General features: G+C 39.6%; 1 pseudogene; it reads right to left on the bottom strand.

Moving 5' to 3' along the window:
* Positions 1 to 214: 214 nt before the first annotated feature.
* On the bottom strand, positions 215 to 27,506 carry LOC100348413 (GPN-loop GTPase 3 pseudogene; annotated as a pseudogene).

Below are 27,506 nucleotides of genomic sequence, written 5' to 3'. Positions count from 1 at the left end.
ATGGCCCGGGAAAAACAATAGAAAATGGCCCAAGTGTCTGAGCCCCTGCATCCGTTTGGAGACCGAGAAGAATTTCCTTGCTCCTGGCTGTGCACAGGCCCAGCTCCAGCCATTGCAGCCATCTGGGGAGTGAAACAGCAGATGGAAGATCTCTCTCTAGATATCTCTCCCTGTCTGTCTATAACTCTGACATGAAAATAAATAAAAATAAATCTTAAAAAAAAGGAAACTCATTGTCACGTTCCCTCAGTTTTTCAAATTTTAAGTCTTCTCCATACAGAAAAGCAAAATCAGTATGCTGAAACACAGTGTTCATATACTTTTCATTTGACTAACAGTAAGGTGTAAAAATCAAACCATGCTGTAGTCTTCTATCAGTCCACATTTGGCAGTAGCGGATTTTTTGAATTTTTAAAATTTTTGCCTTAAGTTACTTGTAGAATCTTTTTTTAAAAGATTTATTTATTTATTTGAGAGGCAGAGTTACAGAGAGAGAGAGAGGTCTTCCATCGACAGGTTCACTCTCCAAATGGCTGCAATGGTGGGGGCTGGGCTGATCTGAACTCAGGAGTGGAGCTTCTTCTGGTCTTCCACAGGGGTGCGTGGGCCCAAGCACTTGGGGCATCTTCCACTGGTTTCCCAGGCCATTAGCAAGGAGCTGGATAGGAAGTGGAGAAGCTGGGACTGAACCGGCACCAATATGGGATGCTGGCAACACAGGTTGAGGCTTTTCCTACTGTATCACAGCGCCAGCCCTACTTGTTGAATCTTTTAATAAAGAATACACGTCTGGATCTAAAATCGTCTCAATTTCCTTTTAGCTTTCTTACTTAGTGTATCCATGTTTCTCCCATGATATAAACTTGCAGAGTATCTAGAGAGATCTTGGCACTAAGGCCATCCAAAATACCACAGATAGACTTGAATGGATCCACCATGAACTGAGAATCAACAAGCAAAACTCCAGAGACTTGGAACTCCCATTGTTGGAGCTGCTGTACCAAGTGCTTCACAGGCAAGTAAATGTATAACCCGATGGACAGTCCTAAAGGTTGCAGTCATCCTATGCATGGCCTGAACTGTTCTCCAGCCAGTCAGAATCATTGGCAAAGTTCTCCAAGCAAAATACCAGTACTCCATTAGAACCAAACCACTATTATCCTCCATCACATGGTGCATCCCAGTCAGTTCCTGGATGTCAGCCATCGTGGCATGTTCTGCTGCTGGATCCAAGGGGACAGTCTGCAGAGACAGGTTGAGGGCTTTAGTGTGCTGGTCACAGCTGCACAGAAATGCATCCCCCTTGCTCACCAGGCCTGTGACCCAGCTGAGCATACAGAAAGGAGTCAGGCATCTGGATTCCCAGGACTGTCTATCACACTCTCCTCTTCAAACTTCCTGGGACACCCACTGACTTCCTGGAACATGAAGTGTCTTGTATATTTTATGAAATTAAAAGAAAGTTCACATTTATTAATATGACCATAATAAATTCATTTCTATCTTCTATTTCAGTTATTTAAAAATATATTTGAAAGTCAGAATTTAATATATATATAAATGTTTAATATATATAAAGTCAGAGTTTTATATATATATATATATATGTTTGTGTGAGTCTATATATATATATAGAGAGAGAGAGAGAGAGAACCTTCCATCCACTAGGTGAACCCCCAGATGGCCACAATAGCCAGGGCTGGGCCAGGCTGAAACCAGGAGCCAGGAGCATCTTCCAGATCTCCCACATAGGTGGCAGGGCCCCAAGTGTGGGATGCCAGCATCACAGGTGGTGGCTTTACCCACTATGCCACAATACCAGCCCCCATTGCAATTATTTCAGTGTCTATTGACGTTCTATTGATGTTTCTATTGATGCCTCTATTTTTGTGCCAATTTTTGCATTTTATACATTTTTGAAATTTATATATTTAGTCTTTGTTTTTAGATGTCTGGTTAATAAGTTTCTTTATTAATTTTACTTTAATTTCTACATGCCTCTGGCATAAATATATAAAATAGGTATAAAATATAAACGCACATTAGAGGATGCAGTCAATAATAACAGGGTTAAGATCATGTTAAGTTTTCTACAAATTGGTTTTAATTTCCCCCACTCTGTTTCTTCTCAATATCAAGTTTGCAGGCTGCGGGGTACTTTTTCGATTTTTACTTGTTTGTGTCTTTATTTTTTATTTGTGCATATCTTTATTTTTCTTCTTTTCTTTTAGCCCAACAAGATTACTCGGTTTGTGCAATAGCCACTTTTTAATATATACATTTCAAGATATACAGATATACAGTCTCCTCTGAGTACTGCTTTAGGTGTGCCTCAGATTTCAAAATGCAGCATTTTTACTTTCATTCCATTGTAAAGCACTTCCTAAGTTTCTCAAAATTTCTTCTTGGAAATCATTACATTTGGTAGTCACTAACTATTCCACAGACACAAGATCTCTAGAGCTACCTTTTGTCACTAGCTTTAAATATTTGTTTCAAGGCGTCACTAGTCTGCTCTATCATCATCTGAAAGAAGTGCATTCAAGACTACGGACGCTTTTTTTTCTTCATAGCCTATGAGATTGGGTTTAATAATTTAGAAATAGCATTACAAAGTTAGTGCTTTTTCCATACCATTATGTCTTCTAGATCTATTGATTTTTCTGTTCTTAAGCAGGTTTTGATCAAGGCTCAGTCTAGAAAAAGTATTGCATTTGGATGCATAATAGAACAGAGTGGTGTGGGGAATAAGAGAGCTGGCTTATCGGTCATGTCCACTTATTCTGAAAATTCTGTATCTATTTTTATTGTTAAGTTACCCCACACAAGATTATTTTCCGAGAGAGATTTTGTAGAAGAAGCCTTCAGCGATTGTGTGTGTTTAAGAATTTTCTATTTTTTCTTCACCTTTAGATGGTTATTTGGTAAGTTTTTTTTTTAATTGATTTGAGGCCAGAGTGCTGTTTAGGACATCCGCCGTTCTATGAGTCTGCTGAGTATCTCACTTCCCATGTTGGATCGTTCTCTCCCTTTTTTATTCTATCGGTTAGTATTTGCAGACACTAGTCTTGTTTACGTGATCCCTTTGACTCTTAGTCCTATCAGTATGATCAATTGTGAACAGAAATTGATCACCGGGACTAGTGAGATGGCATTGGTACATGCCATCTTGATGGGATTGAATTGGAATCCCCTGGTATGTTTCTACCTCTACCGTTTGGGGCAAGTCAGCTTGAGCATGTCCCAAATTGTACATCTCTTCCCTCTCTTATTCCCACTCTTATATTTAACAGGAATCACTTTTCAGTTAAGTTTCAACACTTAAGAATAACTGTGTATTAATTACAGAATTCAACCAATAGTATTAAGTAGAACAAACAAAAAAAACTACTAAGAGGGATAACTATTAAGTTGTTCATCAACAGTCAGGGCAAGGGCTGATCAAGGATATTTTTGACATTATTCTTTATTTTCCTATTGGCACAATTTTTACTATTGATAAAAATGAAATAAATTTATATCTTGTTACTTTATTGATGATAGCTTTTGATTTTTCAGGAAAACTTCAGAATTTCCTATTTTTTACAAAACATTTGTTTCACTACAATGTGCCTTTAAGTAAGGATTATAAAATATGTTTTGTGTGACTATTTAGGAATCTTTTCTATCTGAATTGACTTTTGTTAAAGGAACTTGATCAGTGACTATTTCCTTAAAACTGTGTTTTGCAATTTTTAATATTTATATTTATATATTTTAAAGATTTATTTATTTGTTTGTGTAGCAGGGTTACAGACAGAGAGAGGGTGGTACAGAGAGGTCTTACATCTGCTGGTTCACTCCCCAAAAGGCCACAATGGCAAGAGCTGGGCCTATCTGAGGCCAGGAGCCAGGAGCTTCTTCCAGGTCTCCTAGGTGGATGCAGGGGCCCAAGCACTTGGCCATTTTCTGCTGCTTTCCCAGGCCAGAAGCAGAGAGCTGGACTGGAAGTGGAGCAGCCAGGACATATGGGATGCTGGCCGCCACAGGCAGAAGCTTAACCTACTACGCCACAGCGAAGGCCCCAATATTTCTATATTTCTATATTTTGTTCCTTCTCGATTGCCTCTGAAAGATTTTGACCTAATATTATAACGTGTTCATTGATTTTGAGCTGTATATGGATTCTTTGTTAATCCAGCCATTGAATTTGTATTTCAGCTTTTTTCATAGCCTTTATTTACAGTTGTCTCTTGTTTCCACATGCTTATTTTTTCTTAATATACCCATCTGTTCTCTCAACTCCTTGACAATATTTCTTACAGTAATTTTAAATTTTTACAGTCTCTGTATATTTTTCTGCTTCATCTGATAGAGTCTACTTACTTTTTTTCCTTCTCTATAAAAGCATAACACTCAAAATTAATTATTATTTCTTTTGAACAAATGCCCCTCTATTATTCCATGAGTTATTTTGGTTCTTAATTTAGATCCTGGAGATGGGAGTGATGACTAAGAAAATTGTGATGACATGAGCACTCATCAAAGCCAGAACATTTTTGTATGAGAAAGAGGTTGGTAAAACATTCATTTATTGATGACATTAGTTTTTGTTTTTTTTTGTTTGTTTGTTTTGTTTTGTTTTTTTACTATTGAGCTATCTTACAGTTGTTTTCACAAGATGCCTTCAAAGACAAGACTCTTTAAGAAGTGAAAATGAAATATCTGTGTACATTAAAATGAAAACAAACTTTTTTTTTTTTTGACAGGCAGAGTGGACAGTGAGAGAGAGAGACAGAAAAAAAGGTCTTCCTTTTGCTGTTGGTTCACCCTCCAATGGCCGCTATAGCCAGCGTGCTGTGGCCGGCGCACCACGCTGATCCGAAGCCAGGAGCCGGGTGCTCCTCCTGGTCTCCCATGGGGTGCAGGGCCCAAGCACTTGGGCCATCCTCCACTGCACTCCCGGGCCACAGCAGAGAGCTGGCCTGTAAGAGGGGCAACCGGGACAGAATCCGGCGCCCCAACCGGGACTAGAACCCTGGGTGCCGGCGCCGCAGGCAGAGGATTAGCCTAGTGAGCCGCAGCACCGGCCGAAAACAAACTTTTTAATTGCTTGTTTTTTAAAATACCAGGAGTTTAATCATATTCTGAAATATTATAATAAATATATTATTTTATCTATATTTATACACACAGGAAGAATCATTTATATTGTATTATCATTAGATATATATTTTTTTCAATATCATGAAATTGGTATTTATTTGAATATATATTTAATTCAATCTAGAGCAATTATTTTTGTAATTTATAAAATTCTATGTAATTTCTTCAAAGTAATATATTATTGTTGATAAATGTGAATCATCGCTTTCAATTAAGAGCAGTTTCTCAACAGCTGTTGAAGTACCTGATAAGCAGAAAGCAAATGACAGTAAATGAAGAATATTCTCAATTCTAATTTTTTATTAAAATACTAAAATATTTCAGCCCATCCTTTTTGGCCTCCCTTCTGAGTATATTTCATAAACAAATACATGTGAAGTAAATTTTCTAAAAATTTATCTTGAATGTTTTGGTCAATATAAAGGCTGTAAATGAGAATTTTTTTTTTAAAAAATTGTTATTTATCACTTTATTTGGAAAGCGGAGAGAAAAACATAGAGAAAGAATGGGGGAAAGAGAAAAGGAGACACAAAGAAAGGTTTTCTGTCCATGTTTTCATTCCCCAAATGTCTGCAACAGCCAGGGCCAAACTGAAGCCAGGAGTTGGGAACCTCATCAGGGTCCTCTACATGGATGACAGAGACCCAACTACTTGAATGCAGACCTCCTACTTCTCATGATACGTATTAACAGGAAGCTAAAAGCAGAACCTAGAACCCTGACTCAAACCCAGGCACTTTAATATGGGATGCCAGTGTTCTAAGTGAACCACTGCACCAAATGCCCCCACCAAAAATGCTATTTAATTGCATTTTGTTCCAGTGTATAATACAACCTTATCCAATGCAAACCGGAGAGCTATCAAAAGATTCTTCCCACAGTAAGATATTCCATATTACAAAAATAATGTTTTAAAATTAAACTTTCAAATTGTCCTCTGTCTCATAGACTCATATATTCATATTTTTCTTAGATTATTTTCTTAGATTATTTCTTAGGAATATATTTTAATAACTTTCTTTTTGAAAATTTTGTTATCAATAATTCTAAGACAAATACCACTTCAAAATCAGATCAATGAAAAGTAGCAAGGAGAAGACATTTACTGCCATGGATATAGCGTTTTTGTAGTAAAAACAGCTTTATCACATAAATTTTGTAAATGATTTGTTATTGTTGTGAATATGTAAAATAGTTGTGGTTTTAAATAATTATATATTTTAATGGCAGAATGCTGCAATATTTGTTGACAAAATACAAGTTATGTGTACACCACCACCAATTCCAAGGGAATTTTATACCAACACCCTCTTAAATCTTCAAGAATATTTAGCCACAACCTTGTACAATCAGGGTATTTTTATTTTTAACCTTACTGGAAATAAAAATGTAATATCTAATGTGGAATCCCTAACTGCATGTAGTATACCATTCTAATTTTTCAAATCTCTGACCTAATAACTTGAATTAAAACATTAAACAATTAGAGGGACATCATTTTATTTAAATACAAAGTATAAAATTATATTATCTGATAATGCTAAAAAAATTTTAAATTTGTGAAACTATTCTTTTGTTAGTGAAATCCACTCATTTCACACTGTGCTCAAATTTTTTAATAAATGCAAATAAGCTTTGAATTAAATCTGAGCACATTTAATGTAGAACAGACAGTTGTCTGGAGTGAACATTTTGTCTTATAGGATGATATTCACGTGCCAGTTTCTCACCTGCCATCAGGGTATTTATGCAGCTACTAAAGTTCAAAGTAAGTGCTGATGTTCAAGCAGATTTTTGTCTTCATTCTCTCTTGTGGTCAGTGGCATGACCCTGATGAAGTATGTAAAGTATTAACAAATAGTTTTGTGGGTTACATGTTTGTCCTCGACTTCCTTGAGAACTGCAGATTCAGTACATAAATGGTTCTGATACTTGCAGTTCTAGCTTTCTGAGCTCATTACTGTGGAAGTGCTTAGTGTACTAGAATTGATCTCGTGGACACAGTAAAATAAGCATGAGATGGTGACCCACAGAAGATCAAACAGATGGATTCTGAACAAAGTACAGCTCCCTAGATGAAATCCAGTAACCTCATGGCTTTCACATGTTCAAGATACAAGAAAGTTCAATTTTCATGTTCAAGATATAAGAAAGAAGAAATCGATTCACCAATCCAATATTTCCTTCCAATATTGTTTGATTTGGAGTCCTAACTTTTAAATCTTGTCTTCACAACAATCAATCAAGACAGAAGAGAGAATGAAAACCTTTCAAGAAGGGAAGCAAGGACTGCGAAACCTCAAAGAGAAAGTAGGGAGAGATTAAATGTCTACTCTTGGCATGCTGCAATCTCAAAAATACCTGTCAAAATACTTTATTCCACAAAGGTAAATACTTGTCACTTGTCTTGTCTTGTTAGACTTGCTGCTGTCCACTTTAGATTGCCAAACAAGTGCTGGTGCCAGGGCCCTGCATAGCTCTTATTCTTGTTGCTATAGCCAGTTGTGTTTTCAAAATCAAAGTTGAGATCATAGGAAGAGTTAAAATAAAGCCTTAATTTTCCATAATATCACCATACCTTTTTTTAAAACAGATTTTATTTATTTATTTGTCTCATAGGTAGAGTTACAGACAATGAAAGGGAGAGACAGAGAGAATGATCTTCCATTCACTGGTTCACTCCCAAGATGGCCACAATGGCCGGATTTGACCCAATCTGAAGCTAGGAGCCAGGAGCCAGAAACTTCGTCCAGGTCTCCCACATGGGTGCAGGGGCCCAAGGACTTGAACATCTTCTACTTGTTTCCAAGCAGAGAGCTGGATCAGAAGTGGAGCAGCCAGGACTAGAACCGGCGCCCATACGGGATGCCGGCGCTGCAGGATTATTCACCTACTGTGCCACCATGTCAGCCCCCATCATACCCTTTTATCAGTGTCCTGTACCCAGAATTGTGAACACAGGTGCTTGATTTGCACTACAAAAGGCATTCTACATCATCCCTAATACCATAAATATCCTAATTAAAAAATAATATAGAAATTATAAATCCTTAGAGACTTGGCCCCTATATATCCTACATTTATTTCTTAGAATTTATTTTTTAGAATATTCATTTTGCCTTTATTATACTTGAATGATATTCCACTAGATTTTCTTTTCAATTAGGAGTAATTTTAAAAATAAGATATTCATTTTCTAATGAGAGTTGCATTTAGAAAGTAATCATCAAAAACACTCAAATCTATGTAAAGCAATTTTGAATGGCTTTCTAGCAAGGAAAATACTAATTACTTAGTCAAGCTTAGTAGGTCTTTGAAAGATGGATTTCCATTGACCAGGACTACATATAGAGATAGCTTTTATAAGCCATTTCTGGTTAAGCAAAATATTTTAATATCCCCCATTAGTTGTTAAATATGTGCAGAATATAAATTAAATTTGTGGCTGTGAGGAATACTTTTCGGCTTCAGAAAACATTTTCAACATCTTATGCCATGTCTCAAACCCTGGAAACATTTTTGTTTAAATACCATGTATCTGTGCAATTTTTATTTATTTCTTTTTATTTTCTGTGAAAGGCAGAGAGACATACACACAAAGCAAAAGATGGATAGAGATCTCCCATCAGCTGGTTCTCACACAAACTGCCTGCAATAATCCGGGCTAGAACAGCCAAGGCCAGGAGCCCTGTACTCCCTCTGGGCTCCCATGTCGGGGCAAAGGCCCAAGCACTGTCTGACTAGGTGAGCATTAGCCGGGAGCTGGATGGGAAGCAGAGTAGCTGAGATCGGCGCTACAATAAGTGGATGTGGGCATTTCACAGCCCACCTCTATACTTTATTTTAATCGGAGCCATGTGGCTAACTTCACCAGTTTTGAGCTCCCCATGGTTATAAAGCTCATAATGTGTTGTCTATGATACATAACCGAGTTCTCAACATTTAAAATGTTTCTTGTAGCTATTAGAAAATAATCCTTATTCTGCTCCTAATTTGTTAATTATTCTATTGATTCAGTGTTATAAATGAAACTATTTAAATTTATAGAATACTTCACATTAGCAATGCTCAAGCCCCCCCCCAAATGTTGACATTACCACAATGATTAAAATAGATTGAAATTGAGACATCACCAAGCATGAATAAGCTTCATCTGCAAAATGCTTTCAATATTGAGGCAACACCATAGTTTATAATTTTAGCAAAATATTATTAAGTGGTTTATTGGGAAATAGTGATGATTTTTTTGAATTTTACTAACAATTTATCCATTAGTATTACAACATTTGATGCTCATATTTATGTCAGTAAGGTATTTTCCTCTATCTGAAATCTTTCTTCTCCTTTAATTTTATTTCTTTTTTTTTAAAAAAAAAGATTCATTTATTTATTTGAAAGAGTTACACGGAGAGAGGAGAGGCAGAGAGAGAGAGAGAGGCCTTCCATCTGATGGTTCATTCCCCAATTAGCTGCAACGGCCAGAACTGCTCTGATCTGAAGCCAGGAGCTGGAAGCCAGGAGCCAGGAGCTTCTCCTGGATCTCCCACATGGGTACAGGGACCTAAGGATTTGGACCATCTTATAATGCTTTCCCAGGCCATAGCTGAGAGCTGGATTGGAAGTAGAGTAGCTGGGTCTCGAACCGGTGCCCGTATGGGATGGGGCTTCAGGCCAGGGCGTTAACCCGCTGCGCCACAGCACGGGCCCCCTAATGTTATTTTTATTTATTTATTTATGTATTTTTGGTTAGGCAGAGTCAGTGAGAGAGAGAGAGACAGAGAGAAAGGTCTTCCTTTATCCGTTGGTTCACCCCCCAAGTGGCCACTACAGCCGGAGCTACGCTGATCCGAAGCCAGGAGCCAGGTGCTTATCCTGGTCTCCCATGGGGTGCAGGGCCCAAGCACCTGGGCCATCCTCCACTGCACTCCCTGGCCTCAGCAGAGAGCTGGCCTGGAAGAGGGGCAACCGGGACAGAATCCAGCACCCCAACCGGGACTAGAACCCGGTGTACCGGCGCCGCTAGGCAGAGGATTAGCCTAGTGATCTTCGGCACCGGCCAATGTTATTTCTTAATAGAGAATTCCTTTTTCATATAGATATTTTCACATTAACCTCTACGTGTAATTGACACTTTTTTTTTTTCTTGGCTTACATGAGAAATACACTATCTTTATTTGAAAGCAAGGATTTGGTGTTTCTATGGAAAGCAGAAGGGAACAGCCATTCTCACCGTCCAGGTACTGGAAAGCAACTAAAGCTACGCAAAAGAAATGCTCCAACCCAGGGCAGCAAATCTTCAGCAAACAATGGGAAGACAGGAAATTGCTCATAATGTCTTCATATAGAACAGGTATTTAGCCTGGTGCTTAAGGTACCGTTTGGAATTCCATGCTCCATATTGCAGTGGTAACTCATCCCAGACATGCAGCTTAGCCTGCTGTGCCTCAATGCCCACCCTTCTGTTTGACCAATACACCTTTAATAGATATAAATGAAAAGTCTCAAGATGCTATTGAAGGCCAGCGCCCTGGCTCACTTGGCTAACCCTCCGCCTGGGGCACTGGCATCCCATATGGGCACCGGGTTCTAGTCCCGGTTGCTCCTCTTCCAGCCCAGCTTTCTGCTGTGGCCCGGGAGGGCAGTGGAGGATGGCCCAAGTGCTTGGGCCCCTGCACCCATGTGGGAGACCAGGAAGAAGCACCTGGCTCTCGGCTTCAGATCGGCGCAGCGCGCTGGCTGTAGCAACCATTTGGGGAGTGAACCAACGGAAGGAAGACCTTTCTCTCTGTCTCTCTTTCTCACTGTCTATAACTCTACCTGTCAAATAAATAAATAAATGAACAAATAAATATTTAAAAAAAGAAAGGCATAGTTACAGAGAGAAGGAAAAAGAGAAAAAGAGAGAAAGAGAGACGTCTTCCATCCACTGGTGCACTCACCCAATGGCCACATTGACTGGAGCTGGGCCAGGCCATAGCCAGAAGCCTGGATCTCCATCTGGGTCTCCTATGAGAGTCACAGGGACCAAAGTCCTTGAGGCATCTTCTTTCCACTGCTTTCCCAAGTGCATTAGCAGGGAGCTGGATCAGAAGCAGAGCAGCCAGGACTTGAGCTGGGGCTCATATGGGATTCTGGCATTGCAGGCCCCATGAACAACTTTTGTTACAAAACGTTGAATATTTCCATTATCATCTGGGGGCAAGGGGCCAAGGAGAAGAACTAGTAGCTATTCTCAATCATCATATTCAAATTTCTGAAGAATTGTGCATTCTTGTAATACCAAAAGACAACCACACTGGTTTCAGTAGCTGCATAAGAATGTCACGCTGGCAGCAACTGAGAAGCCTCAGATATGAGGGATGTTCAAAAAATATCAGATAAAATTCAGTAAAAAAAGAATATATACATTTCTTAAAAAAAAAAAGATTTATTTATTTATCTGAAAGGCAGAGTTACAGAGAGGCAGAGAGAGAGGTCTTCCATCCTCTACTCTACTCTCCAGATGACTGCAACAGCTGGAGCTGCGCAGATCCAAAGCCAGGAGCCAGGAATTTCTTCTGGATTTCCCACGTGGGTACAGGGGCTCAAGGACTTGGGCCATCTTCTACTGCTTTCCCAGGCCATAGCAGAGAGCTGGATCAGAAGTGGAGCAGCCGGGACTCAAACTGGAGCCCATCTGGGATGCGGGTACCGCAGGTGGCGGCTTTACCCACTACACCACAGTGCTGGGCCCAGGAATGCATACATTTCTAAAAAAATTTTGAACCAAAATTAACTTGTCTTTTAATTTTATTTTCCAAAAACTTTTTGAGATAGATGGTGTGGGATACAGACAATTCTGTAACTCGCTCCTCATGGATTACCAGAGAGCACCCTTTCATGAGCCTAAAATTGGAGTTACCAGTGAGTCCCTTAAGGTTAGGCACTGTTCCTTATTTACATAATTATTCGTTGACAACCAGAGAAGATAGAATGAGTTCTGGTGTGGATTCTGTCTGCTAACACTGTGTTTTTGTAATCTCTGTTCTGTAAAGTTAAAGCAGTTTGTTACATTTAGAGTTGTTTCTGTATGAAGAAACTTTTAATACACCTTTCAAAATTTACCTCCTGTTTCAAGTAAAACTCCAAGACCGTTTGCATGTAATGAGACTTTTTCCCTCGCCTTAATTTTGAACCCAATGTTTGCTTTCTGATGATACGTACTGGTAAGCTCCCAAAGCCCAAAGAAAATCATGAGGAATAAAATACGGCTTTCTTCCTTTGATGTCTGTCCAATAACATGGAAGAACTATCACTTCTTTCACCTAAAATTCCTTTAATTTAGTCCCTTGACTGCTAAGAGATGACAATTAAAGCATTCAGCCTCTAAAATGGAACAGAAAGACATAATAAAAAAACTTTAAGAACCATTCTGAGAAATATTTTTCAAGATTTTACCATGGTTACAGATGTAACATTAAGTCTGTGTCTAAAGAAAAATTTCATGATAAAGAACAGACAAAATTTTTTAATATTCAGGCCAAAATACTTTACCATGCAATATATTTAATGTTTCAATGTTAACTCTTGATTATAGCTTTAATTGTGATTCATAAAATTAGGCATCGTAAATTTCAAGTTGCTTCAAAGTGTAAATTTCTTTAGCAAGGTAGAGATTTCCCAATTTTCTCATGCAGAGTATTTTAAATGAATAACATTAAAAACAATATTGTATTAGTGTACATTTATCTTCATGAAGAGAGATTGTGAAATTTGAAACCAAGAGAAGTGAGTCAAGTGATAATACGGAGATATAACTCTTTTAGAGATTCTACTTTGCCTTCTTCTCTTGTAGCAAAAGTTTTTGTCTTTGTATAAAAATAATATTCACAGGGCCGGTGCTGTCACACAGTGGGTTAAAGCCCTGGCCTGAAGCACTGGCATCCAATATGGGTGCCAGTTCTAGTCCCAGCTGCTCCTCTTCCGATCCAGCTCTCTGCTGTGGCCTGGGAAAGCAGTAGATGATGGTCCAAGTCTTTGGGCCCCTGCACCCACATGGGAGACTCGGAAGAAGCTCCTGGCTCCTGGCTTCAGGTCAGCTCAGCTCGGGCTATTGTGGCCATCTGCTGAGTGAACCAGCGCATGGAAGACATCTCTCTACCTCTCTGCAACTCTGTATTTCAAATAAATAAAATAAATCTTTTTTAACTTTTATTTAATAAATACAAATTTCCAAAGTACAGTTTATGGATTACAATGGCTTTTTCCCCCATAACTTCCCTCCCACCCGCACCCTCCCATCTCCCACTCCCTCTCCCATTCCATTCACATCAAGATTCATTTTCAATTATCTTTATATACAGAAGATCAATTTAGTATAAATTAAGTAATGATTTCAACAGTTTGCACCCACACCGAAACACAAAGTGTAAAGTACTGTTTGAGTACTAGTTAATTCACATTGTACAACACATTAAGTAGAGATACTACATGAAGAATAAGTGCACAGTGACTCCTGTTGTTGACTTAGCAAATTGACACTCTTGTTTATAGCATCAGTAATCACCCTAGGCTCTTGTCATGAATTGCCAAGGCTATGGAAGCCTTTTGAGTTTGCCGACTCCAATATTATTTAGACAAGGTCATAGCCATAAGCAAAGTGGAAGTTCTCTCCTCCCTTCAGAGAAAGGTACCTCCTTCTTTGATGGCCCATTCTTTCCACTGGGATCTCACTTGCAGAGATCTTTCATTTAGGGTTTTGTTTTGTTTTGTTTCGCCAGAGTGTCTTGGCTTTCCATGCCTAAAATACTCTCATGGGCTCTTCAGCCAGATCCGAATGCCTTAAGGGCTAATTCTGAGGCCAGAGTGCTGTGAATATTATGTCTTTTTTTTAAAGATTTATTCACAGAATATTATTGAAAGTGATTTATTACTCTATTGTTGATCTTTATTGAAGTTAAATTAAATACAAGGTTGATTGTCTTTGAAATATTATAGAGAAATGCTTAATTATTAAAAGTGAGAAACTTAGTCATCTTTTATTTTGAATTATAAAATATATATATTTCAGAAGCCTCTCGACTCTTGTAGTCTATTTTTACTTTTTTACCTTAGATTTTAGAGATTTTCAAAATTTTTTTATTTATTTGACAGGTAGAGTCAAGTGAGACAGGTAGAGACAGTGAGAGAGAGAGAGAGATGGAGAGAAAGGTCTTCCTTCCATTGGTTCACTCCCCAAATGGCCACCAAGGCCAGTACTGCACAGATCTCAAGTAAGGAGCCAGGTGCCTCCTCCTGGTCTCCCATGCGGGTGCAGGGGCCCAAGTATTTGGGCTATTCTCCACTGCCCTTCCAGGCCAGAGCAGAGAGCTGGACTGGAAGAGGAGCAGCAGGGACTAGAACTGGAACTCATATGGGATGCCAGTGCCTCTGGCGGAGGATTAACCAAGTGAGCCACAGTGCCGGCCCCTAGAAATTTTTTTTAAATAAGAAATCTGTCCTTTCTACCTAAATGGTTATTGCTAAAGACAATTAAAACATTAGGATGTCCACACAGCAGACTCATAGAATGACGATTGCTTTAAGTAACACTCTGACATCAGAATCAGCCCTTAAGTTTTCCTGGTCTGGCTTAAAGTCCCATGAGAGCATTTCAGACATGGAAAGCCAAGACACTGTGGCAAAAAATGTTTTACATGAAGGATCTCTGTGAGTGAAACCCCAGCAGAAAGAAATGGCCATCAAAGAAACATGTACTTTTCTCTGAAGGGAGGAGAGAACTTCCACTTTGCTTATGGCTCTTTCTAAATACTTACAGAGTTTGTGAATTCAAGAGGCTTCCATAGCCATGGCAGCTCATGACAAGAGCCTCGGGTGATCACTGAAATCATATGTAAGAGTGTAAATTGTTAAATTAACAACAGGAGTCACTGTGCACTAATGCCCCATGTAGGACTTCTGTCCTCAATGAGTTGTATTGAGAGTTAACTGTAAAACTAGTTCTCAAACAGTTTTGCATGTGTGTGTGTGTGTTCAAATTGTTGAAATATTTACTTAATATAGGTCTTCTGTATACTAAGTTAATTGAAAATGAATCTTAATGGAGAATCAGACTGGCAAGGGGTGAGGGAAGAGGAGGAGGGGCTGGAGTGTGGGTGGGAGGGCTGATATGGTGAGAAGAATAACTATATTCCTAAAGTTGTGCTTATGAAATTTGTATTCCTTAAAAAAATTTAAAAAAAGGATGTGATATTCTTGTAAGATCTATTCCCCACAAATAGTTAGTGTTCTATATAATTACTGTCATTCTATCCATTAAATTTACTAGTTGTTTGTTGTTCCCTTGCCCCCAAAGGAATGACGTTGCTCACAGCTTATTGGTCTTCAGTAGACTTTTATTGAAAAAATAACAGCGACAGAGAAAGAATGGAGGGAGGAAGAGAGGAGATGGAAAAAAAGCCCCCCCCCCTTCCTCAGCACACGGCTTATATACAAAATCTGGCCAAATACAAGCAAGCTCAAGTCCATGTACGGAACACTCCAATCAGCTGCTTGATCATGCTGTGTGCATGTGTCCTCGGGCCAATCAGATGAGGTGTCACGCAGCAGGCAGGCTCACCGCGTGGTCCTCAGCGCCATCTTGTTGTTTACGAGACAGGCTCAGTGCCTCTGGAAAGTCCTGACCTCTGGAAAGCATCGCCCTAACCGAAACTAGCAACATCCGCCGTGTGATAAAGACACAGCAACAGCTATCAGACTGACCTTGACATGGGGGCTCCATGGCTGGCCATCCCATGGAGCCCCACAGTTGTTGAAATAGGATTGGATATTAATAATCACATTAAATGATGTATACATGTTTGTGTTCCTTGCATCATAGCTGATATGTTAGAGGCACCACAACACAACTCTCACACCTACACTAATTTTTCTCAGTTGAAATCCTTAAACACCCTCATCTCCATCTAGCAGGTTTCCTAGTACATTATTATACACTGTTGCAATGGATAGTTCTGACATACACTCTAGAAACCATTTCACAGCCAGGTAATGTGGCAGAAGTATGAAATGTATTTTTAGGAAACTCCTAACTTGGGATGTGAATAAAGCTGTAAATATGGAAACTTTAATCCTAGGCCATTTAACAATTCTGTTTTTTGAAAAAATACTTTTTTTCTTAACACTCAGAAGTAGAATGTTTTGAAATGCCATAAAAGCAATGCCTAGGGGCTAGCATTGTGTTGGTAGGAGTTGAACTTTGCCTACAACACCAGTATCCCCTATGGATCCACTTTTGATCCAGCTCCCTGCTAATACACCTAGGAAAGCAGAAGAGGATCGCCCAAGTCCTTGGGCCCCTGCACCCATGTGGGAGACCTAGATGGAGATCCTGGCTCCCAGGGTCTGGCATTGGCTTGGTCGTACCCTGGACATTACAGCCATTTAGAAAGTGGAGCAGCGAATGTAAGATCTCTCCCTATCTCTCCCCCTCTCACTCTCTGCCTTTCAATAGGTAATATATATAATATAATATAATATATTAATATTTATTAAGAAAAACAATCCCTAAGGTAGGTTTTTCTATATAATCTACCAAAATACTGATTTTGCTGGCTATACATATATAATTGTACATTTACAATAGCCAAATAAAAACATTTCTGTGAACTAAAAACAATACTGAACTTTGAAATAGTATATGGTATAACATATGCAGTATAATAAAGAGGAAAGTATTTTTTTGTAGAGTGTGGTTACCTTTAATATAGGCTTACCACAATCTTGGGGCCTTTAAAGACCAAAAAGCAAACAGGATCTTTTGTGGTTGTTGTTTGTGAAACAATAATAGATTTGTTATATACTGCTCCCTCTTTGATTTGAATGATGAAAATGCTATAGAGGTCCCATATAAGGTGAAGGATTGAGCACACTCTATCCCACCCCTTGTACTGATTACAGCTATAAATCTCAGACAATACAACACATAAAACAACTATCTCAAGACACTGTTAAGTAAATTCAGGCAGAACCGCTCACCAGAAAGTCAAAACTCGAAGTGTGAGAGTAAAGAGATTGGTGAACCTCTTCCTCAATGAACATTATCAAGAGTATAAGAAAATTTGCAAAAGCCGCTTCTTCAGACTCTGGAAACTAATCAAAGATTTGTAAAATTAATATGAGGATTTACTCAGAAAAACTGCTGCTCCCCAGTGCAAATATCAGAGTTTTTGCCTTGCCTGTCCCCAGCCCCTACTCCCTAGCATCACAGTGGTCTGGAAAAACAGTAGTTTTATCACCGAGAGAGCTGTGAAAATCAGCAGCACTGCCCCAGCTCAGAGACGAGCAGGACACTGGAGCTGTTCAAAAATCCCCGGTCTCTCCAGCATTGCACGACCTGGCCTTTCAGAGCTCTGGAGAAATTCCATCTGTGGGATTTTGTCATTATTTGACCTGACTTAGAACTTGCAAAAGAGGAAAAGCACCCAAGAGTGTTTCTCAAAACAATCAGCACCAGTTGTTTAACATGGCATCTGCCTGGGGCTGCTGTGCCAGCTGGAGCAAACCAGAGCCTGGCCTGAAATAGAAGAAGAAGAGCTAAGGAATGAGGGGTGCAGAGGAGATATTGAAAGCTATGACATGGACCTGGAAAGATAGAAAATCACATGCATAGGCAGATGGCTTACTCCAATTTTTATTACTAATAACAAAATGATCGCATACAGTGTAAGTTACAAAGAAAAGATATTTATTAGGGCTCATGGTTCTAATCCGTGGCTGAGGGACCACATCTGCTGATGGCTTCCTTGCTGGCAGGGTCCCAAGGTGGTACAGAGCTGTGAGAGATCTAGCCAAGTCAGCTTTGGTAGCAGACCCACTCTCCAGATTATCTCCTAATCAATTATTTCATCTGTCACAAGGCTGGCTTAATTCGTCCATGAGACAGAGCCCACATCACCTCTTAAGGCCCTAACTAGTGCCACATCTTAATATGCATTAATGGGGATGCAACTTCAACATGAGTTTTTTTGGGGGGGGCATAGAAGCGGGATTGTATATATATGCCCAGAAAATTCCCAAGGGGCCCCCAGTTTTCACCTCTTGATGACTTTGAACACATGCACAAGAAATAAATCAAGGCTAAAGCAGTACTGTAAACTTCTTGAACAATGACTCTTAAGCTCCAATCCCTCCCCATCACAAGGTACCACACAGGGCTGTCGGTGATGGGTGGGAGAACTCTAGCCCTAGAATTTAAGGATATGTCTGAGTGATCCTTAGCTGACCACTGAGCAATCCATGTGGAGACCTCAGTGGATGCACAGCAGGGGAAACTAACATCATAGGGTGGGTTCAGGAAATTCACTAAGCAAACAGATGGCAGCAGGGGCAGGAACAGCACAGAGCAACAACAGGTTCAGGGACAAAGAGAAAATGTCATTCCCTGAGTTGCCACATTGTATTATTTAAAAAGTTCATCATCTCCCAAAAAAGTATATCACCTTGAAAATAAGGAATATATACAAGGGGAAATATATGGAATGGACACAAGGAAAAAGGCGATAAAAAGAAGTGTTGCGGGGCCAGCGCCGTGGTGTACTGGGCTAAGCCTCTGCCTGCTGTGCCGGCACCCCTTTGGGACACTGGTTCCTGTCCTGGCTTTTCCTCTGCTGACCCAGCTCTCTGCTATGGCCTGGGAAAGCAGTGGAAGATAGTCCAAGTGCTTGGGCCCCTGCACCCACTAGGATACCTGGAATAAGCTCCTGGCACCTGGCTTTGAATCAGCCCAGTTCTGGCCGTTGCAGCCATTTGGGGAGTGAACTAGCAGATGGAAGACCTTTCTATCTCTCCCTCTGTCTGTAACTCTGCCTCTCAAATAAATAAGTAAATAAAATAAAAACTATTTATAAAAAATGAAATGTTGCCTGAAAGGACCAAAATACTGAATGTATTAGAAAAATTGTTAGTAATAGCTTTTATAAATATGAGGGTACTTGAGAAGTTCATGGAAAGTAAAATTAAAAGATGTTTGTTTGGGGGCTGGTGCCATGGTATAGCCGGCAAAACTGCCCCTGCTCTGTATTCCATTTGGGCACCAGTTCAAGACCCAGCTGCTCCACTTCTGATCCAGCTCTCTGCTATGACCTGAGAAAGCAGGAGAAGATGACCCAAGTTTTGGGCTCCTGCACTTGCATTGGAGACCTGGAAAAAGCTCCTGGCTCTTGGCTTCAGATCTACTCAGCTAAGGCCATTGTGGCCATCTGGGGAGTAAACCAGTGGATGGTAGACCTCTCTCTCTCTCACTCTCTCTCTCTGTGCCTCAGCCTCTTTTAACTCCGCTTTTCAAATAAATAAATCTTTTAAAAAAAAGATGTTTGTTTTGATGCAAAAATTTTTGAAATCCATACTATTTTCATAATATGCATTTTTATGAACTTTCTGAAGTGCCCTTACATATTCAAAGAGCAAAATAAAACCATGCCAATGGAATTAAAAGCATGAAAAATATGTCTCTCCAAATAAATAATGTCAATAAAAAAGTTGCAAAACAGAAATTCTTAGGCTGAAACTTACAATAACTGAAATGAAACATTCATCATGACTCAACAAATGTGAGCTGAGATTAGGGTAAAGTTGATGTCGATTTTGATTTTAAAATTGGAAAAACCTGAGATTATTCATTCAGATAAACAGAAAAATGTAAATGAAAAAATATGAACAGCGCTTCATTGATGCTATACACCGTCAAAGAAGTGTCCTAGTGTTCACATCATGGAAATCTCAAAAGGAAGAGGAAGAGAAAGAGGGGTACAAAGAATATCTGAAGAAGCTCTCATCAAAAATTACAAAATGTGTTGAGAAATATTAATCTACATATCTAAGAGGGTAAATTCAACAAAGCCACACCAATACAGCATAGTTAAATAGTCAAAAGACAAGGTAATGTTGAGGGAACATTGGCACCATACAACATTTCAAATGTCCAAAGTCAGAAAAGCTTGAACAACAAAATAATTAGAGATTATATAATTAAAGAATAAAAGAAATATACATGAGCCCATATTAATAAAAAGAAATGTAAATGAATGAGGAGAGGGGCAGTTGTTACTTACAGAAGAAATCAATATAATAAATAGAGAAAAAACTGAGATAAAGTGAAAATTACCATTAAAACAGCATGGTAATACCTGCTGCCAGCATGATCCAGGAATGAGTGTTAAAATTAGTGGGCAACGTACTAAGAACGAGAATGCTGCTTGGTCTCAAAGCGATCCCATTCAAATTCTGCTAGTTGCTGCGGTAGTCTTCGTACCAGCTCACAAATTCAGTGATGATCTAGCCTCCGGGGGTGGAGCTTTATTGCCTCCCTCAAGAGTCTTGCTTCTAAAGGATAGTGTAGTGTGAGAAAGAAAATAGCAACCACAGTAGAGAAGCTCGCAGACACCCCCTTAACAAGGGGATGAGGTTAACACAATCAGAGTCATGTTGTTTTACCTCCTGGCATAATGCAGTGGAAACGGTGCTTCCCTTCTTGCTATTTCTTCCTCCAAATCTGCAAGCCCAGTTGTATCCTGACAACATGCGCACGCTGAGGGTTATTCAACAAACTAAATGTCCTTTACTCTTCAAAATTGTCAATCGTGATAAAAAAAAAAAATACCAAGAACATTTGGAGATTGAGACTAAGATACAACGACAACAAAATAAATGCAACATGAGATCCTGGAATGGACTTGGAAGAGAAGAAAGAAAAACTGGTGAAATCTGAATAAACTCTATGTTTCAGCTAATGGTGTTATGTCAGTCTCCACTTATTTTTATAAAAAGTTATTTATTTGGAACGCAGAGTTACAGAGAGAGAGGGAGACACACACACACACACACACACACAGATGTTCCATCTACTGGTTCACTACCCAAATAACCACAATAGCCAGGGCAGAGCCAGGCTGCAGCCAGGAACCAGGATGTGGGAGCTTCGTCCTGGTCTCCCACAAGGGTGGCCAGGACCCAGCACTTGGCCATCTTCCACTGCTTTCACAGACACTGTAACAGGGATCTGAATCAGAAGTGGAGCAACCAGGACAGGAACTGTTGCCCATATGGGATGCCTTTGTTGCAGGCAGTAGCTTAACTAACTGCTGTGTCACAGGCAGGCCCCAATCCCTGTCTCTCATTGAAGATGGACAGACCACGGTTTTGCAATATGTTCCTTTTAGAGGAAACTGGGCTAAACTGAGCAATGCTGGTAGATGTTCTTGTTTGTCACAATTGGGGATGGGTGAGCAGTGGGTGGGTACCACCATTAGGGGTCACAGATGTTAATTGAATCCTACAAGTTACAGGATAGATATGCATATAACCAAAAAATCATCTTGAGAGAACACTGAAAATCTATTCTCCTACCAGTTTTCAAAAATTCAATACATTGTTTTAAAATATAGTCAACATGTTATATAATAGATTTTTTAAACTTATCTTTCCTATCTGATATTTTGGAACTTTTGACCAAGAAAGCAAAATGATAATTTTGTAAAGTAATACATATGTTAATTAGCTCATTTCTACACATTCCAGTGTGTAGAAACATTTCAAACAGTCTACATAACAGTAATATACAGTTTTGTCTTAAAATATTTTTTGAAAATTAAAATTTAAAAAGACCGCTATATGAGCTTAAATGTAGATAGTACCAAAGCTGATGAACCCTTATCTGGTGGATGTTTTTTTACTCTATATCTCTTGATAACGACCCTCAGAAATTGTTTGCTTTTGGCAAGTGGAGCCAGCTCTGGCTGTCTTGCCTCTCTACTCCTTCAGCATGTGTGGGGAGCAACTCGGACTAGACTAAGTTACTGGAATTAAGACTTATTCTATGCATCTGCTTTCCCACAATATGGCGCTGAGAAGGGAAACAGCTTCTACACAGCTGCCTCCAGTTCAACCAAGAAACTGTGGGACCTGCTCCTGATTGGAGGAGAGCAGCGTACTCGGCGTGTGGGTAGCAGAGTTGGGATTGGTGGAAGAGGACTATAAAGGAGGAGAGAGACGGCATGCACCAGGAACATCTAAGGGGAACATCTAAGGGGAACATCTAAGGGGAACATCTAAGGGGAACACCTGTGCAGCCCCCGAGAGAGCCGGCCGGCGGTGTGCCGCTCCCCCGCGGAAGTGGGGAATGTGGCAGGGGGAACCACCCTTCCACGGAGGTGGAAGGGACAGTAGCCAACCCGGGAAGAACCAGCAGCAAACCCGGGGAGGGCCGAGCAGACAAAAGAACAGCGCAGGGTCCTGTGTCGTTCCTCCACGAAGACGGGGAGCGACAAGCATGTACACTCTATAGAGATATTTTCTCTTTTCCATAGGACAAGCCAAAGGATTATTACGTTGATTATGACATGATCATTGGACTTGGTGATTAGAACGTGGCAAACGTTTTGACAAACTGAGGAGAAATATACTTGTCCACATAAGGCTGAGGGTGGGAAACTAATTCTACAAAATTTCAGGCACTTGTTACCTTGAGAAAATGCTTAGCTGTTCAGTGATCTTGGGCAGGCTGAGATACCATGAGTGGAAGACTAGAGCTTTCCTTCCAAAATCCTACCCTTTGCATTTTGAAGTCAACGTGTACTTCATTTGCTCATGCCCTCCCACTCAGTTATTGAGAGGCCTCCCCAGTCACCAGCTTGAGTGGAGCTCTGGACAGCACAGAGAGAGGGAAGAGGCCCGGATGCCATGCAACGTGGCCTGCATTTAGACCCACGTGAACCAACAGATGCAATTGCTTGAGCAATGTGTGGCAGATAGCAAAGCGAGGAGTCATTACTAGCAGAATCAGAGCATAGACTCTGAAAAATCGTCTTCCATAATGAACAATTCTCCTCATGTCCAGAAACAGTTCTGGATTGCTGCTAGGCCTCATTAGCCACTGAAAGACTGGAGACCACCAGGTTACCATGTAGTCTGCGATTTCAACCATTTGAGCACATAGTAACTGGAGCAAAAAAGAAACTTCTGTCAATAAAACAACATCATGCCACAATTTTAGGCTAATCAGCTTCATTTCTGAACCTAATTTGATTATATCACTTATAATCACGTACATTTTAGTATTTACTGGGCAATGGTTTAAGCTCCTTACAAATATTTACATGGATTTGACCAACATCAATTACATATGATTAGAATGACAATACATTTTCCTGATGATTCACTTCACTGAATAATCTAGGAACAATAGCACTGCAGGAGGTTGAGACCAATGTGTCTTCATTTAGACTTCTGGGGAGGTATCTGTGAATCACAAAGCAGCCATTCTGGTTGTGTTTTCAGCCTGTCTCCTGCTGGCTTCAGGCAGGTCTCCCACTCTCATTCTTCCAAAATGCAAGCATCAGAGGCCATAGAGATTTCATCCATTCTGAACACTGATACCTAAGATTCATGAAGACAATCTTGTATTTCCAAATATACCCTACTGACTCCCAACACTGTGATTCAACACAGGAAGACTGTGTGTTACTTGAAAATTCATATTCAATACAGTTATTTTTAGTTGAATTGATGAACAAGGAGATCATCTGGAATGTATGCAGGGGCTGGGGACTGGCACTGTAGCGTGGTAGGCTAAGCCTCTGCCTGCAGCGCTGGTATTCTGTACAAGAGCCAGTTCGAGTTCTGACTGCTCTACTTCCAATCCAGCTCTCTGGTATGGTCTGGGAAAGCAGCAGAAGTTGGCCCAAGTGCTTGGGCCCCTGCTCCCACCTTGGATACCCAGAAGAAGCTCCTGGCTTCTGGCTTTGGATAGGCCCAGCTCTGGCCATTGTAGCCATTTTGGGAGTGAACCAGCTGGTGGAAGACCTTTCTCTGTGTCTCTCCCTCTGTAACTCTGACTCTCAAATACATAAATAAAAACCTTTAAAATATGCAGAAAAGAGAGAAAGTGGTGCAAGAACATAATACACAGAGAATGAGCGTTATATTACAAACTGTGCCAGCGCAAGCATTTACCGTAGCGATTAGGACACTCATTGAGCTATCATTGTCCATAATGGGTTCAATCGTTGGCTATTTTCCTCAATTCCAATTTCTGGATAACTGGCATTCTGGGAGGGAGCAGGTGATGGCACAGCCATCTGGGTCCCCGTCATCCATGTGAGAGACTGAGGCTTGGGGCAGCCTTGACTGTTGTGGGCTTCTTGGGAACGAATGAATGGATTGAAATGCTTTCTCTCACACATGCATGCATTCTCTCTCTCTTTCTCTCTTCTCTCTCAATTAAAAAAAAAAAAAAGAGGAAGAATGAAAGAATAAGGTTAAAAGTTGTCCCATTGGGGTACAAGTTGGCATTGTGCATGTGTATTTGTATGTATACTTTTAGTTCTGGGCACCTGTGCTCCTCTATAGCCTTTTTGTCCTGTCATTTCAAATGTTATTTCCCTATCTGTAGGCTAAACTCCATTAGGAAGAAAAGTTTAAAATGCCCAAATGAATATGAGGAGAACTACTCTCACTTGATGTATTCTTTCACCTTCAGATTTTATTGTTGTAGTTTTTTAAGGAAGACATTTATGGGCCGTTTAAAAGAAATTAAAACTATGGGGAAGGACTGACTCAGTCTTGAATGTATTAGTGTGTCTTAAGGAACTATGAATCAGGATTAAGTAAATTCTTTCCTCTTGCTGCCATCTGTTGTTCTACAGCCAGTGCTAAATTTAAGGAATAAGTAAAATAACGTACAGTTGCAATATTCAAAGATATCAGGAACTCTGGACTAAAAATCAAGCAAAGAAGATCTTAAAAATTTGGTTCTTTCTTCTTTTCTCTGGGACTTCAAACAGCTTATGAAAAATTAGAAGTAAAAGATAAGTTACAGTTTGAAATCAATCAGAGAGTGGAAGGGCCTTCAAAATTCCTGGAAATGTGAATTACGGAAAAAAAAAGCAAACATTGATTTCAAAAATATGTGTCTTATCTTGAGGACTAGTAGAAACCATATGACCCATCTAGCTCTCTCCAAGACTTCTTTTTCTTCAAGGGATATTCAGGTGTTGCACAATCAGATGTCAACTGAATTTTGGATTTTTAAAAATTAAGATCTCATTGGCCAGCGCCGCGGCTCACTAGGCTAATCCTCTGCCTGCGGTGCCGGCACCCGGGGTTCTAGTCCTGGTTGTGGCGCTGGATTCTGTCCCTGTTGGTCCTCTTCCAGTCCAGCTCTCTGCTGTGGCCTGGGATGGCAAGTGGTTGGGCCCTGCACCCACATGGGAGACCAGGGGGAAGCACCTGGCTGCTGGCTTTGGCTTGGCGCAGCTCGCTGACTGTGGTGGCCATTTCGGGGGTGAACCAACGGATAAAGGAAGACCTTTCTCTCTGTCTCTTGCACTAATTCTGCCTGTCAAAAAAAAAAAAAAATTAAGATCTCATGTTCAATAAATGACAGTGAATCTTGAAAACGCCTGGTAACAATCCTCCCCCTTGTTGCGGCGTTTTGCTGGCATAAAATCTTTCATCCCATCCTCAGAGAAACAGCACGTGGTACTCATCCTTCACTACAGAGAGTACAAAGGAACACATGCTTGGTGGAAGAACGTCATTCAGTGCAAGCTGCCAACGCAACTATATTTCCTAAAATGATGACTGTGGAAGCATAAAGCCAGTGAAAACAGACCTCATCGTATTTTACCAGCGAAACTAAATATGTGTTAATGTCACCTGGATCCTTGGTGGATTTCCACACACTCTAAAGATGTGCGTTCATTCATGTCATTCACGAAGGGAGAAATGTCTTTCTGTCTTCAAATGTTCCTAAAGATTACATTGATATTTCTTAGTCACCTGTCAGTTCTTTTGAAAACACAAACAGCAAGGAGAGGAAGGGCCAATCTATATAATTTCTTGGGAAAATTAAATTGATTCCACAGTACTGAGCAATTAGAAGGCATCATTTCTAACAAAAGAGACACAAGTAATGGCAACCCATGGCCTGTTGCGCTTTTCCTTTTTAGAGAATCTAAACCAGGATAAGGTAAAATGGTACAGTGAATTTTCCACACAAATCCAGCCTTAAGACTTTTATTTCAAGTATTAAATTTCCTGGGCTTTTTCATGAATTGGATTTTCCATTTCTACCAAATTCAGCACTAAAAGGGAGAAATCCTAAAAATTATGTTTTCCACTATTTCTTAAGCCTGCTCCAGAAACCAAGAGAAAAAAATACAGAACATGAATGGAAACTTTAGAGTTGAGGAATTGATAGGATTGGTCGAATAGTAAGTGAACATAGATTCACACACAAAGAAACTTATCCAAGAAGGTTTTTATTGTATGAACTAGCAACCATTGTACAAACAAGCTCATTGTTCATTGGCAACATAATTAAATAATATGTTCAGAATATTTGTGCAATGAAATACTATAGAATACCGAAATAAATTAATTACATCTGCAAGTATCTATGGATAATCTCAGTAATGTCATATAATGTTTTCTCTTACATGTGGTAGTTAATATAGAATACAAACATGCATAACAATGAAATGGGCAGTTTATGTTTATAGCTTTTAGCCCTTGTCTATATTCCTGTGACACTGTGTTGTTTCTACTTTTTACTTTTTGCATATTATGGTTAGAGGTGCATTAAACCTGTGATTATAAAGCAAATTGAAATTTTAAAAATATAAAGTAGGATTCATAAAACATGACAACATTTTAATAAAATTTTAAACTGTAGCAACGACAATTATGTGCTAAGAATGATACAACTAGAACTAGTTATACTAACACAAATAGGAATGATAAACATCAAATTCATAATACTCTCCACAGGAAAAGAAGGAATGCAATGCTATTGAGAGTATACTTGATGTTTCAGAAGCATTTGATTTTTATTTCTATGGTTGAGCTGAATATATTATTGTTTGTTACAGTGTTCTTTACATTTTCATATGATGAAATGTTTAATTAAAAAAAATAGGAAATAGAAGAATGAAAGATGGCTCAATAGAGAGAAGCCACTTTACCTCAGCCACAGGGAAATGCAGGACCAACAAAGGAAGGAGCATGATTTGAGGAGAGTCAAATGGCTAAGCAACTATATATTGGAATGTGGATTTTGGCTAATGGTAGAGGTGGGTCCATGTGGGATTCTCTTCTATGATGATTAAATACAAGAGTCCCATCAGTCAACCAATATAATATTTCCACCTGGTTAAAAATTCCTTGAAATAAATGATTGTTTTCCCCATTCTCCTAGTTTGTTTAATTACCCACTGTATGCATTAGTCTCACCTTGATATATCAAAAACTTCAAAGAAATACTGACTGATAAACTCTTTCCTCTCAAAAAAGAAGTTCACTTGCTTCTTAAAATCACGAAAGTACAT

This window comes from Oryctolagus cuniculus, chromosome 8 (assembly GCF_051225735.1).
Source record: "Oryctolagus cuniculus isolate XC-2025 breed Fujian yellow rabbit chromosome 8, ASM5122573v1, whole genome shotgun sequence".
In the NCBI taxonomy this organism is placed as follows: Eukaryota; Metazoa; Chordata; class Mammalia; order Lagomorpha; family Leporidae; genus Oryctolagus; species Oryctolagus cuniculus.
Note: the sequence above shows the minus strand (reverse complement) of the source record. Positions and strands in the feature narration are given on the sequence as shown.